At 45.6% G+C, this 11,950-nt stretch overlaps 1 long non-coding RNA gene across 1 annotated transcript; it reads left to right on the top strand.

Annotated features, from left to right (window-relative positions):
* Positions 1-7,218: 7,218 nt before the first annotated feature.
* LOC135412504 (uncharacterized) lies at positions 7,219-11,714 on the top strand. Its single transcript, XR_010429702.1, has 2 exons — positions 7,219-8,253; positions 10,375-11,714. It is a non-coding gene; the product is annotated as an uncharacterized LOC135412504 (long non-coding RNA).
* The last annotated feature ends 236 nt before the right edge of the window (positions 11,715-11,950 follow it).

Genomic DNA, 11,950 nt, shown 5'->3' with positions numbered 1-11,950 from the left:
ATTGGGGTTCACTTTCATCACAGCCCTATGGAAAGCCTTGCTGCTTCCTGAGCCTGCAGCAGCCACACAGGACAGGGGTCAGCATGGCCAGACAAGTCAGGACAGAGGATGGTGACAACTCCATGGTTCTGTTCCTCTCCTCATGGGGAAGGAGAGGGAAGTGCTCCTGGCCCCACAGGGTGGCAGCAATGCAGGGAGGTCCCTTCATCACTACCTTTCCCAGCCCTTTGGTGAAGGATGGGGATGCTGCAGCAGCAGTGCTGGGTGGTTTGGCCCTCAGTGCAGCTGGGCTTTTCCATACCGTAGCCACAGGGTGCATTTCTCCGGGCCATGTGCTGCTCCTGCACAAAGGCTCCCCCTCCACGGCCAGCTCCAAACTCCAGATTCTACCCTACACCTTGGGCAGAGAGAGAGACACAGCAGCTCTCATCTCTTTGGGGTTTGGGACATACTCTAGTATTTTGGAAGCTCTTGCCTTATGATGGTTTCAGAGCAATTTCAGTCTGTAGCTGTCCATCTTTCTGGGGCCTCGGCTTGGGCACATTTGTGAGGCAACCAACACAACAAAAACATCCGAGTGCGATCTATTTTTTCCTTCTCCTTTGTTGCTTAATGGATGACTCAACTTTCTTTTGTGACTGGATAGCTTTAATTTATAGTTTTTAGGCGAACGATCATTCCTCTCATTATTTTGGGTTAAATATTCTTATTTGTTGATTATTTAATAGTTTGTTTGGATAAAGACGGGGGAAAAAAAAAACCAGCTTGGTGCCATAGACTGAGTCCAAAAGAAATTAACTGCTCTGCTGCACATATTGGAGCAGGGAGTTTGCGGAGAATGCAGCCCCGCTAATGGACTGGCAAACTGATAAAGGCTTTAAAGATTCCATATAACCCCACGCTGCCTCGTTTTATTAATTAACTCTCCTTGCTTTGTAGCAAGGTTGTCCTGGCTATGGAATAAATGAGTGAAAGGACTGGCCAGTATACATTAAACATGATTTTATGCTTAGCCTTGTGGAGGATTAGGGTTTGCAAGGATTTTGGGGTGGGTTTTTTTCCCAAATATCCTTCCTCTGCGGAGGTTTTTCTCTGGGCTGGAGGGGGGAATAAGGTGAGGGACTGCACCTGTGGGCCCTCAGTGCTGTCCCACAGACAGTGGCAAAGGTGGGGCCTGGGGGGCACTGGAACATTAGAGCTCTCACGCCCATGGGTCTACACATAATCCACCGGCAGAGGGAAAAAGGGGGGGCTGAGGTACCGGCAAGGTGATTGTAGTTATTCCAGTAAGGGGAGGGGAAGGAACCACAAAAAACAAGGCACCACTTGCAGCAGCGGTGAACGATCGTTCTCAAACAACGATTGACTCTTCAGTTCGGCGTCCTGGAGAACAGGCGCTGTTTTGATGGACTGCTTTATTTAATCACTGTTTAGCTGGAGAACGGCTCCGCTAAGGCATTAAATATTTCCATCAAATAAAGGTCATTGTGATTTAAGTTTTTAAATGATTCACTAAATATTAAAGCTGGTTTTTCTTTTGCTGCATTAATTTTCTAATATTCCCTCTGTATGTTTTCTTTTATAGAACATTCAGGTTATTGTAAAACCTGTCAATAAAAAAGGGGCAAGAGTTGAGACAAAAAACATTTATTTATTTTTTCATCTAAACTACTGTGATTCATGGGACAAAGTTCATTGATGCATCACACCATCCACTCTCTGTCTGGACCAACGCAGGGGTTTTTTGTGCAGTTTTTTTATGGTGTGTTTTTTTTTTTCTAAAACATTACTTCTTGGCAAACTAGATATGCAAATGCCAGAATACACTAAAACCACATTTAATTGGACCCACTTGCCAACTTCTTGAACACAGCTTGGATTATTTCACTGGAGGCTGCTTCTGTTAAAAGATGGGGGAGGAGGAAGTGGCATATTGACAGGGCTTCAGATAATTTTTTTTCCACTAGAAGTACAACGATGCCATGAGCCAAGTTTGGAAGTATTTTACTATGTTTAATAATTATTATTATTAAAGGATATTGTAAACATATGCATTTAAGTGGAATGTAACGGGAATACAATCATGTCACTGTTTTAGCTTTGGATTAATTTTCAGCATTTTTATTGAGGGGTATCTGACTCCTGCAGTAACTGGAACCCACGCGGTGCTGTGAAATGCTAGTTTAGGGAGCAGACACATATTCTTTTCCCTAGCTAAATGAGCTGATTAACAATACCCATTCCTTTAGAAGATCTGTGAAATTTTCATCTCTCACTAACAACCAATTAAATATAAACCATATAATGGGATTAAAATTACAAAGTTTATGGAGTTCCCAGAAATTTCAAGTATATGTATGGATGCATATGTTAATACTTCAGTATTTCAAAGAGAAACAGAAATTATAAAAAATTATTGCCCCATTAACACTGATGCTGTGAAAAGCTAATAGAAGGGGGTTACAGACTCTTTCCAGAGCCCCTTTTGTACACTGATGGCTGCTTGCAAATGTGGGTAAGTTGTGAGGCACCAGACAGCCAATTTGCTGATGCTAGTGGCAGCCAGGAGCCTGGATAAGGGAAGGCACAAATGCTTTTGGGGGGCTCAGTTCAAACTTTGCCTTTGCCATGTATTGCCCCCAGGTGATGGGAGTGGCCCTGGGGTGCTGCAGCCACCATGTTCACAGCAATTTGATGGATGCCCTTTGGCCCAGGGACTAATTCCGCCTGATGCACCCGGGCATGAAAGAAGCTTTGTTTCCACCTTTATCCCTACAGGAAGAAAAGCCTCCGTACGGGCAGGCTGCGTCCCTGCCTGCCGTGGTGGCTGGGCAGGGATGCTGTCAGCCTCCCTTGTGCCTAAAGCCTCACGGTGACGGCAAACCTCCCAGATTTTCCCAGCCCGTGAACTATCGCATCGCCTGGCTCACGGCGATCGGGAGCCACGGCTGCTCCCCTCCGGCGGAGTGCCCTATCCCACCGGGACAGGACATGTGGCCAGGCCCTGGCACGACACCAGGGGCTGAACGAACAGGAGGAGCGGGAGCCGAAGCAAACAAACAAACGTTTTTTGGTGTGTGCAAGTTGTCAGAGATGTTGGTTTTCAGTGTCAGCCTCAGTTTTTTCTGCAACCGCCTCCCAGTCGAGGGTTTTGTGCTTCTTTTTATTCCCATTTGCGATTTGGGGCAGCAGATTGGATGTGGCGGGGTGAGGCGAGGACAGGAGCAGAGCAGTCCTTGCAGCACGGCACAGGCAGCCATCGGGGGGGGGACCCACACCTGCCCCCATCTCCGTTAGCAAGCAGTACCTCTCCAAGCAAGGCTCGCTCCTGAGGTTAAAATGTGGTTTTACTGTCTACGAGGGTTTGGGAAAAAAAATTAATCTCACATAATAGTGGCACTGCAATTAGGGAAGAGGCGTTACTTTAGATAATGAACATCTTTTCAAGGTACTTATGCAATCTGAAAAATCATAGCTGGGCTGGTTGTTCTTTAATCTTACCATCTACCCAAAGCAAATTTGAGGAAGACGGGGTTTATCGTTATTAGAGGAATTCTTTCAGCTATCAGAGGAGAGAACAGTTTCTTTGTCATTAGCAAAATCCCTGGCTTTTCTTCAGCACATAAACAGTTTACACGATGCAGTTTTAAAATGTGCTTGTCTGTAAGCCTTCGCAGGAGCCTGAATTGTGAACATTTCAGCGTTTGGATGTAAAATCTGGGATCTCGATTTAGCCTTCTGTAAATGCAAGGATGAAGGGCAAAGCACAGATCTGGGCATGAATTTTTAAATTAAGGGTATTCAGTTTCACAGTTTTAGGATGGCACCTATATGCAGTCGACAACCAAGATGTCTGAGCAGCTCACAGTCTGGAGTTTATTCTTAAATAGTCTGTGAGGCCTGGAGTGCCTATTGTCCCTCGTACATAAGGTTCGGAGATGCATTGGCCCAGGCTACGCCAGCAAAACTTCTCCATGCAAACCTGGCAAGCAACAGCAGTAGAAAAGCTTTGAAATAGTTTGTGTGCCTCATCACGATACCTGTGCTGATGGAAGCATAATGGGGGCTGCATTTGGAGGGGTAAAACTTTCCTTCTGTGTGTTAGGTCATTACACTTGGGGAGCAGGTTTTCTTTTAAGGAAGTCCGAGGAAAAGTTGTCGCTGCAACGGACTGTAATTGTTTTTCAGTGGTGGAACTGTCCTGGCAAGCCCTCTCTGGGGCACTCAGAGCCAAAGAGATCAAGTGACTATTCCAAGCCTTGTGGGAAGCCGGTGCCAGAAAAGAGATTGCAGCACGGTCCCTTGTGTTTCCTCTTGGTGTCCTGAGCACTGAACCATTCCCCCTCTAGTCCTAACCCTGTTTAAAAACAGCAAAGGGATGGTGTTGAACCAGAGCTTTGTGTCAGAGCTCAGCGATCAGCCCCTCAGAAAAGAGATCAAAACCTTTCAACACCATACAAATCAGTTGCCTGAATATAAAGATATAAAGTAAGCCAGTGACTGTGGCAATCTGTGGCCAGGAAAAGTGAATGCAATGTATTTTAATTAATACAGAATTCTTCTTTCTGGAAGAGCAAATGAGTTTCTACCATGGAGCTGGTGGACTGGTGTGTGAAGAAGATGGAGGTAATCGGTATGAGTAGGGTGCAGGGCCAAGACAAGTGGGAAATAAATCCATTGGTGTGTGAAATGTAAAAGGACCCAACAGGTAGAGGCTCTGAAGGGGATGAAATGATACAAGGGACTTTTTACATTCAGGCTGCGTGAAAGTCAGGGTGGGTTACACTGCAGAGTATGTGGAGGACTAGGACATGGGAAACCTCCTAGGTTTGGATAGTTTTTGTCTTATGCTGATCTGAACATTGGGGTCACAGGAAACAGAGAGTGATGAATGTGCAACCTCGGTGAAGGGAGGCACAGTCTAACCCCTCATGGTTAACGACAGAAGTAAAGGGAGATTGATGTCTGACCATGGCACCACAGTGTGTGCGGACCCAGGCAAAGCTACACTCACAGCAGTTCAACTTTTTCACCTGTATGTAACTCTGAAATGTGTCAGGCTCAGCAATAACAGTTTTTCAGTTAAGGATGTGACGTGTTGTTTCTTTCTGGCCCAGACGTGCAGACCTGCAGTAAATCCTGTGGGACAGGAGGTGCCCTCCCTGGTCCAGAGGGGGAGCGGATATCCCAGCAGCCCTGCAGAGGCTGAGCCTGAGCCCATAGCAGGACCCAGGCCACAGCTCTCCTCCCTGCGGGCAACTTTTTCTGCCACCCCACACTGGCTCTACAGCATGAATGGCCCTACAGCACTGGTGAGTGATTAAGTTGCTGTGACCGGCCAAGTGGGGGAGGCTGATGTGTTACCACAGAGTCAGAGATCACAGAAGGCTTGAAGCTGGAAGAGGCAGGGCCACCTAGAGCATGCTGCCCAGGACCAGATCCAGGCAGCTTTTGGGTATCTCCAGTTGCAAACACCAAGCAAGACAGATGCCATTTTGCCTGGCCAGTTTTCCACAGAGAGTTGAGTTTGTGCATAGGACCAGAAATGCCATGATTCCACCTGCACTGAACATCAAGTTTAGTGGAAGCCCAGTAGCAGCAGGGAGAACCCAGCTGCCCACCTCGGCATCTCCCGTGCTACCTAGTGAGGGGCTGCCAATAGCTCTTCTAACACTGCAAGGCAACCGCTTTGCACTGCAGAAGTGTGACATCTGAAGTGGCTTTGGAAACATCTGAAGGCAGAGCAGCTCCCAGATATGAAGGTAGTATTTTGGAAAGGGCAGTGGCCAGTTTGTATGCTTTTAAATGAACTGTGATCCAGGGAAATGGCAAGATGTTTCTAAGCTGCAAACACATCAGTGTTTATCTGACTTTTAAAGAGCTGAACAAAGTTGCTGTTGATAATAATCTTGAATTTGAACCAAATGTGAAAGCTTGAGGTCAAATCTGACTTGAAAACAATACTAGCAATCTCTGATTAAGAGGTGGTCAGATAGCATTTGATAAGTCAAAATCTGATCCAGATTTTCAAAAATGCAGGCAGATTTCAAAGGCTGGGTCATTGCAGAACATGAGATTTCTGTGAATCAGCATTTTACATGGTCTGATGTATTGAGACTCAAACAAATGTTAGACATATGGAAAGACCTCTCTATATAATGAGAGATGTGAAAAATGGAATGACTGTTTAATTTAGAAATAGGATTAGGAAGAAGGGCACATTAGAGGTATATAAGGCAGTGAATAGCACAGCAGAGATAAGTCTGTGCTTCTGTTCACTCTCTGCAAGACTGTAATTTCTATTTTCTCACACATGATCAGCACTAGAAAATTTTCTCCAAGCATTGGTAATATACCATTGGATCTCTGTGCCACAAGGTACCTGTCCTTGGAAGAGCATATGAAGAATCTAGAAAAAAATACATATTTATATGGATAATAAACTATAAATCATGCTTTAGGAAGCAAGCCAACTAAAAGTTGGGGAAAAGTGTCCCCAGTGTTTCCCAAACTGTCCAAATGGGATTCTCGTACCTTCTTGTCAAGGACCTGTGGCTGTTGGCAAGAGCAGCAGGTGAGACAGGTAATTGATCTGCCCTGTAGTCTGAAAATTTATTATGTTTTTTTCAGTAGTAACTGCATCCAAGATGTCCTTCCGCACCTGGAAAGAGCCACTCCAAATATGACCCAAGAGAGTTGGAGATGGAAATCCCAGGGCCCCAGCAAACACAAAACGATCAGTTGAACAACCCTCCTGCCCTGGAGATTGCATTTGGTGTGGCTTGAAAAGGGACTATGGACAGCCCATGCCAAGTGTATGCTGGCACTTAAATTGGTGGCCACTCGATCACACTTCCCATGTCTGATTTGGCTGGTGACCTGTGTCTGATTGCAGCACAGTGGCACTGGCTGAGGGGCCGGGCAGGCAGAGTGGGGCTCACCCACAAGCTTTGCATCTCCGTGGGGTTTGGTTGATGCTAGTGCAATTCATAGCATCCTTCACAAGGCTGGTAAGGACTAGCACTCTCACTCACAAGTGGGAATGCAATCAGCCTCCTCCCTGCTGGATGGGAACTGTGCTAGGAGCCGGGTTGGCTCCATGAGACTGCTTTTCTGGGAGAAAAAGCAATGTGGCAAGAAATGTACATGCTCAGACCAAATGGCAGCAAACTTATGGTAAAGCTCCTACACATAATCTATATTCTAATTAATACTCTGCATCATCTAATCAACAGAAATCTTCTGGCATGCACAGTCCAGTTTGCAAACTATTCAGCAGAGAGGCTTTTCTAGCCTCTCCATAAAACAGAGTAATTAAGCAAAGCTGCTGGAGGGGCTTCCCTCCATAGCTTCTGGAATACTGGGAAGGGGGAACAGCGCTTGAAAAAAAAAGGCAACCTCTGGCAACCTCCCTTAGCCCTGGAAGGCTCTCTGGAACAGAAAGCGATAAAAAATTGCCTTCCTTTGCTGCTGCTGTTGAGCTGGTCTCGCTCCCATTGTCGCGGTGCCAGTGCCGAAAGCCCATCCTGCTTCCCTCGCTCTAAGTGTACTGTCCGTCCTAGAGCAGATGCAAAGGAGGCAGTGGGACCGCTCAACTTCAGTGCCTCTCCAGCAGTCTCCGAAGTAGAAGAGCACAGCTCTCCTCACAATATGCTGTGGGGGAGGAGGAAGGAAGGACTTTGGCCCTGTTTGCTTGTGCTAATTGATGGCTTCTGTTGCAGCTATTCACACTTTTAAAAGATGGTAACAAGTCTACTGATTTAGAAGCAAAGAATAAAAACCCAACAGCCTCAGGAGTGTGTTTGGCGCAGACAAAGCTGCATCGAAGAGCATTTAGCAGAAGCACAGCAAGGGGCTGGGCAGAAGAAACTACCCACCTGCAAACACTGAGCTCTGCACAGATGCACAAAAATGCTAAAATATGCCTTTTTGTTGGGATACACAGGGATAACCTCCTCTGCAGCTTGCAAGTCAGGGCTCAGCCCTGCCACTGGCCTGCTCTGTGCTCCACCTCCCTGCCTCACCTTGCTCAGCTGTGGTGGCTTCTGCCTCCTTTATAAGGCACATTCTATGACTCTGACTTTAGTGCTCTCCAGGTGGGAAATATCTTTCTTCATGTAGCCTTCTCTCTGTGTGCTGAGTCTCCTGTTTGGAGAAAGGTTCTGCATTCCCACTCTCCTACCTTTTTCGTTTCGGGCAGGCATTGTCTTCTCCTGCTGGGAGAGCACTGTACCTTGCTTAGCAGTTTACATGGTAAGTCTATATTGCAAGTTGGAGGTGTGATCACAACATGCCTGGGTGAAACCCTGCTTGCTTTAATTTAGCGAGCTGAGATATTAATTTCAGAGGAAGAGGCAGCAGTATGCACTTTGGAGCCTATGGTCTGGGTGGGCTTGCGGAGCCTGCAGTGTTTCAGCTTCTCTGGCATCGGTACCCAGGCAGCTAGACGGAGCGAGCTGGGATGTGTGAATAAGCAGCACAGCAAGAGACAACTGTGCTGAGCAGAGGGAGCTGGGCTCCAGCCACACACCACAGGCTGAGTGGGGTGAAGCCTGGGCATTTAACAAAGCCCTGCCGCTCTCATCTCTTCTCCTTCCTGGGGACCTACTAAATGTAGCTCCCTACCCAGCAACTCCATAATTCTGCTTTAAGGAAGACAGACCTGATTCTCACAGGGAATTTATCTCTGCCAGAGAGACCCCTGGCAGCTGCCGAGGTGAGTCAGCTGCTGCTGGCTGCTCAGCGAGTGCCTCTGCAGTGGCCGGGGAGGGGGAGAGGCTACGTCCTCTCACCCTGCTTCCCTTTCCTCAGTCTTCAGCAGCATCTGCACAGTGGCCTTTGCTTACTTTTGCAGCCCTCTGCATACTCCTTGTGATTCACATCTGGGTGCATTCAGCCTGGTAATTTCTTATTCTGAGAAGGTCACCCAAAATATGTATTTAACAGAAGCATTCTCTATTTTTAACATAGAGAAACCCCATAAAAACTCAGAAGACTAACACAAAATAATAAATGAGATATTTAGTCATAGGTCTCCATCACATTCACATTATAAAGAGTTCAGAAATTATTTCCGCTTGTGAGATAAGATTTAACTTTAAATCATGGGAAATGGTGAGATATATATTGTCTGGAGCAGGGCGGTAAACATATTTCTGTGTCTGAAGGGAGAACATAAAGCAAAATGTGTGTAGTAGCCAGTCTGGACCCCGAGCACATTTAAACCAAACTGCATGTCAGCCCAGGTAGTGGCTGCTATTCTCTAGAGCAGGACCACTAGCGTTCTACTGAAGGCTCTTTCTTCTTAGCTACACCGAGGGGCACCTTTCTGCTGCAATTTCGTGGTACCCAAGGCTTTGTTACTGCTTTCTTCCCATGAAGCTGCTTTTATTCCAACTTAAGCAGCATGAAACGAGCTCACAACTTAAATGGCAAATGCACGGCAGTAACTTCTCTAGCTGCAGAAGGTGATATAGACAAATCTGTTGCTGATACCAGCAAGTACTGAGCCGAGCCCCTGCTTTTCATTTGGAGTGCATTGCTGTGTCTCCTCTGACATGTTTCTTCATAGCACTGAAAAAGAGGCACTTGGAGAAACAGCTTTTCCACTCAGAGAAAGCTTTGACTCCAGGGTTGTAACTTGAGTGCTGTAGTAAGTAATCAGCAGAAATCAAAGCGCTTACATGTTTTTCCAATGCAGAAAGAGGAAAGATCAATTTATTTTAAATAGTGGAATCTGATTTTTCAGTTGGCTAACCTGTTAGCTTTCTCCTGTAGGATGAAGCCTATTTAGGGCAAACACTTGGATTTATTGTCCATTTATTTGTGGGTTTCAGCCATTCAGTCGAATCAGTACTGCTGGTGGAGTGGCCAGTGGTCCTCCTGTGTGTGCTTCTCTTGTCGGCTGCCCACCCTGAGACTTAGCTACTGTCCTTCAACAAACAGTGCTGTGGTTGTGTCTTCCCAGAGAAAGGGAGCAGTCTGCTTCAGTTGGTACCCTTCTTACCCAGTGAATAAAACAGGGTGGAAACAGCAGCACCTTTGAAAGAAGGGCAGCACCAGCCTGAGAGCAAGCAGCTTTCCTGGTGCTGAAAACAAATATGATGAGGAGAAGAGAAAGAAGCTGTTGGGTTGTGCCTCGCCAGAGAGAGTTGAGGGTCTGCCTGGTTGAAAGCTTTACAGGTGATAAGAAATAGACACTTTTTAGACCTTTTACCCTACTTTTCCAGGGTAGTTTGCTGGTCTCCCCATGCTGCTTCATGCTGCAGTTTTCTTGAGAGTTCACATATATAATGTTTCACAACTGAAATATTATATTGTAACTTAGGGCAATTTTAAACTTAGTGTTTACAATACAAGACAACTGTTTTCCAGCATTTGGGAGATTTGAAGACTGAAGTGGAGTGGCTCTAACCTCACCATGTCCACCTGAACATCCAAGCAGTGCTGCAGAACTGCATCCCCCTTTGCCGCCCTCCTGCCTCTCCTCTCCCAGGTTTACCCAGCTCCAGACAACATTGCCTTGAGATGCACATAATTTTTTCACTAACTGGAAATAGGAATCTTACTCTATCCATTAGTTACTGTATATGCGGTTTGTATATATAATATTTATATTTTTCCCCAAAGTTGTGAAATATATAAAATATAATTCCTCTAGCTGAGAGCTCATCATTCCCATGACAAGGTGCAATCAATAAATTATGCACCACTTGTGGTTATTCTGCATGTCAACTCATATTTCCATGTCGCTGTCCTGACTGTTACTGAGTGTTTGTGTTGTCGTACCTTTCCACCTCCTCAGTGTTGATTTAGGAGTTATTATTCTGGGCTCATAGTAACTGCAAGAAAATCAAGTTCCAAGTGTTTCTGCCAAAAGAAGGAAATGAAATGAGCAAGTCAACAGAAAATTCCACTTGTCAAACACCATTTGCTTACGACTACGGTTTTGTTACGGAAACTTGCATTCGGACAAGTTACCCAAAGGAAACAATTCGCCTTTGCAGTGGGATAACCCCCATGCCCAGCAAGGACTCTTGGTCGCGACAGCTGTGGTCCTCAAATGAGCGAACAGGAAAAAAAACCAAAGCCACTTCTGACACTTACAAATTATATCTCCTGAATAATGCATGACTCATCCAGATTGGCTACAGGAGGGGGGTATGGGGGGGATGCTTTTTCAATGGACAACCAGACGGATAAGGATTGTATTATAAGAAGAGTTTGACATACCAAGAAGGGAAAAAAAAAAAGCAAAAAAAAAAGCCCAAGTACTCACACACACTTCGAGATTGACTGTCAAATCATTTCACATCTGTACCTAAAGCAAACAGACATAATGCTAACAGCTTGCTGGAGCTCAGAAATGCCACCCACTAATCAGTCCACCTGTGGAATTCTCAGTCCATCTTGCAAGTCGTGTACCCGATTGCCAAGACGCCTGACAAGAAAATGTATATTAAAACGTTGAGTAAGACTAGAAATACAATGTGGTGTAGTATAAACAGAATGCATTTGCTGGGCGGGAAAACAGAGATGCCTTTTAATTCCTCTCGCCGTGACCCGGTGCCGCTCGCTCCTGCCTTCTCTGACGCCGGATGGTGGGGACTGTTCACTACCTGAAAGGCACGTTCACCTCCTGTGCATGATTGTGTCTCCCTCTGCTTTTGTGCAAAAGAATAAATAAATAAATAAATAACTACCCCCTCCCTGAAGTCTTTATCCATCTTAATTATTTTTCTCTTTTTTTTTTCGCATGGGTATAATTAACAATCGCTTAAATATAGGCGTTGGTAAGATAAGTCTCAGCAAAAAAATTAGTAAGAAATAATCTCTCCCGAGTAATGAATGCACCCTTCGGGGTAAAACAAAGAGGTAATTCAAAGGAATGGTTTGTTGAGATGGTATGTTGCAGGAGCACAATTCTTCCAGGTTAAATTACATCGAGGAT

The sequence above is a fragment of the Pseudopipra pipra genome, chromosome 3 (assembly GCF_036250125.1).
Source record: "Pseudopipra pipra isolate bDixPip1 chromosome 3, bDixPip1.hap1, whole genome shotgun sequence".
NCBI classification, from domain to species: Eukaryota; Metazoa; Chordata; class Aves; order Passeriformes; family Pipridae; genus Pseudopipra; species Pseudopipra pipra.
This window is presented reverse-complemented; position numbering and strand designations above follow the sequence as displayed.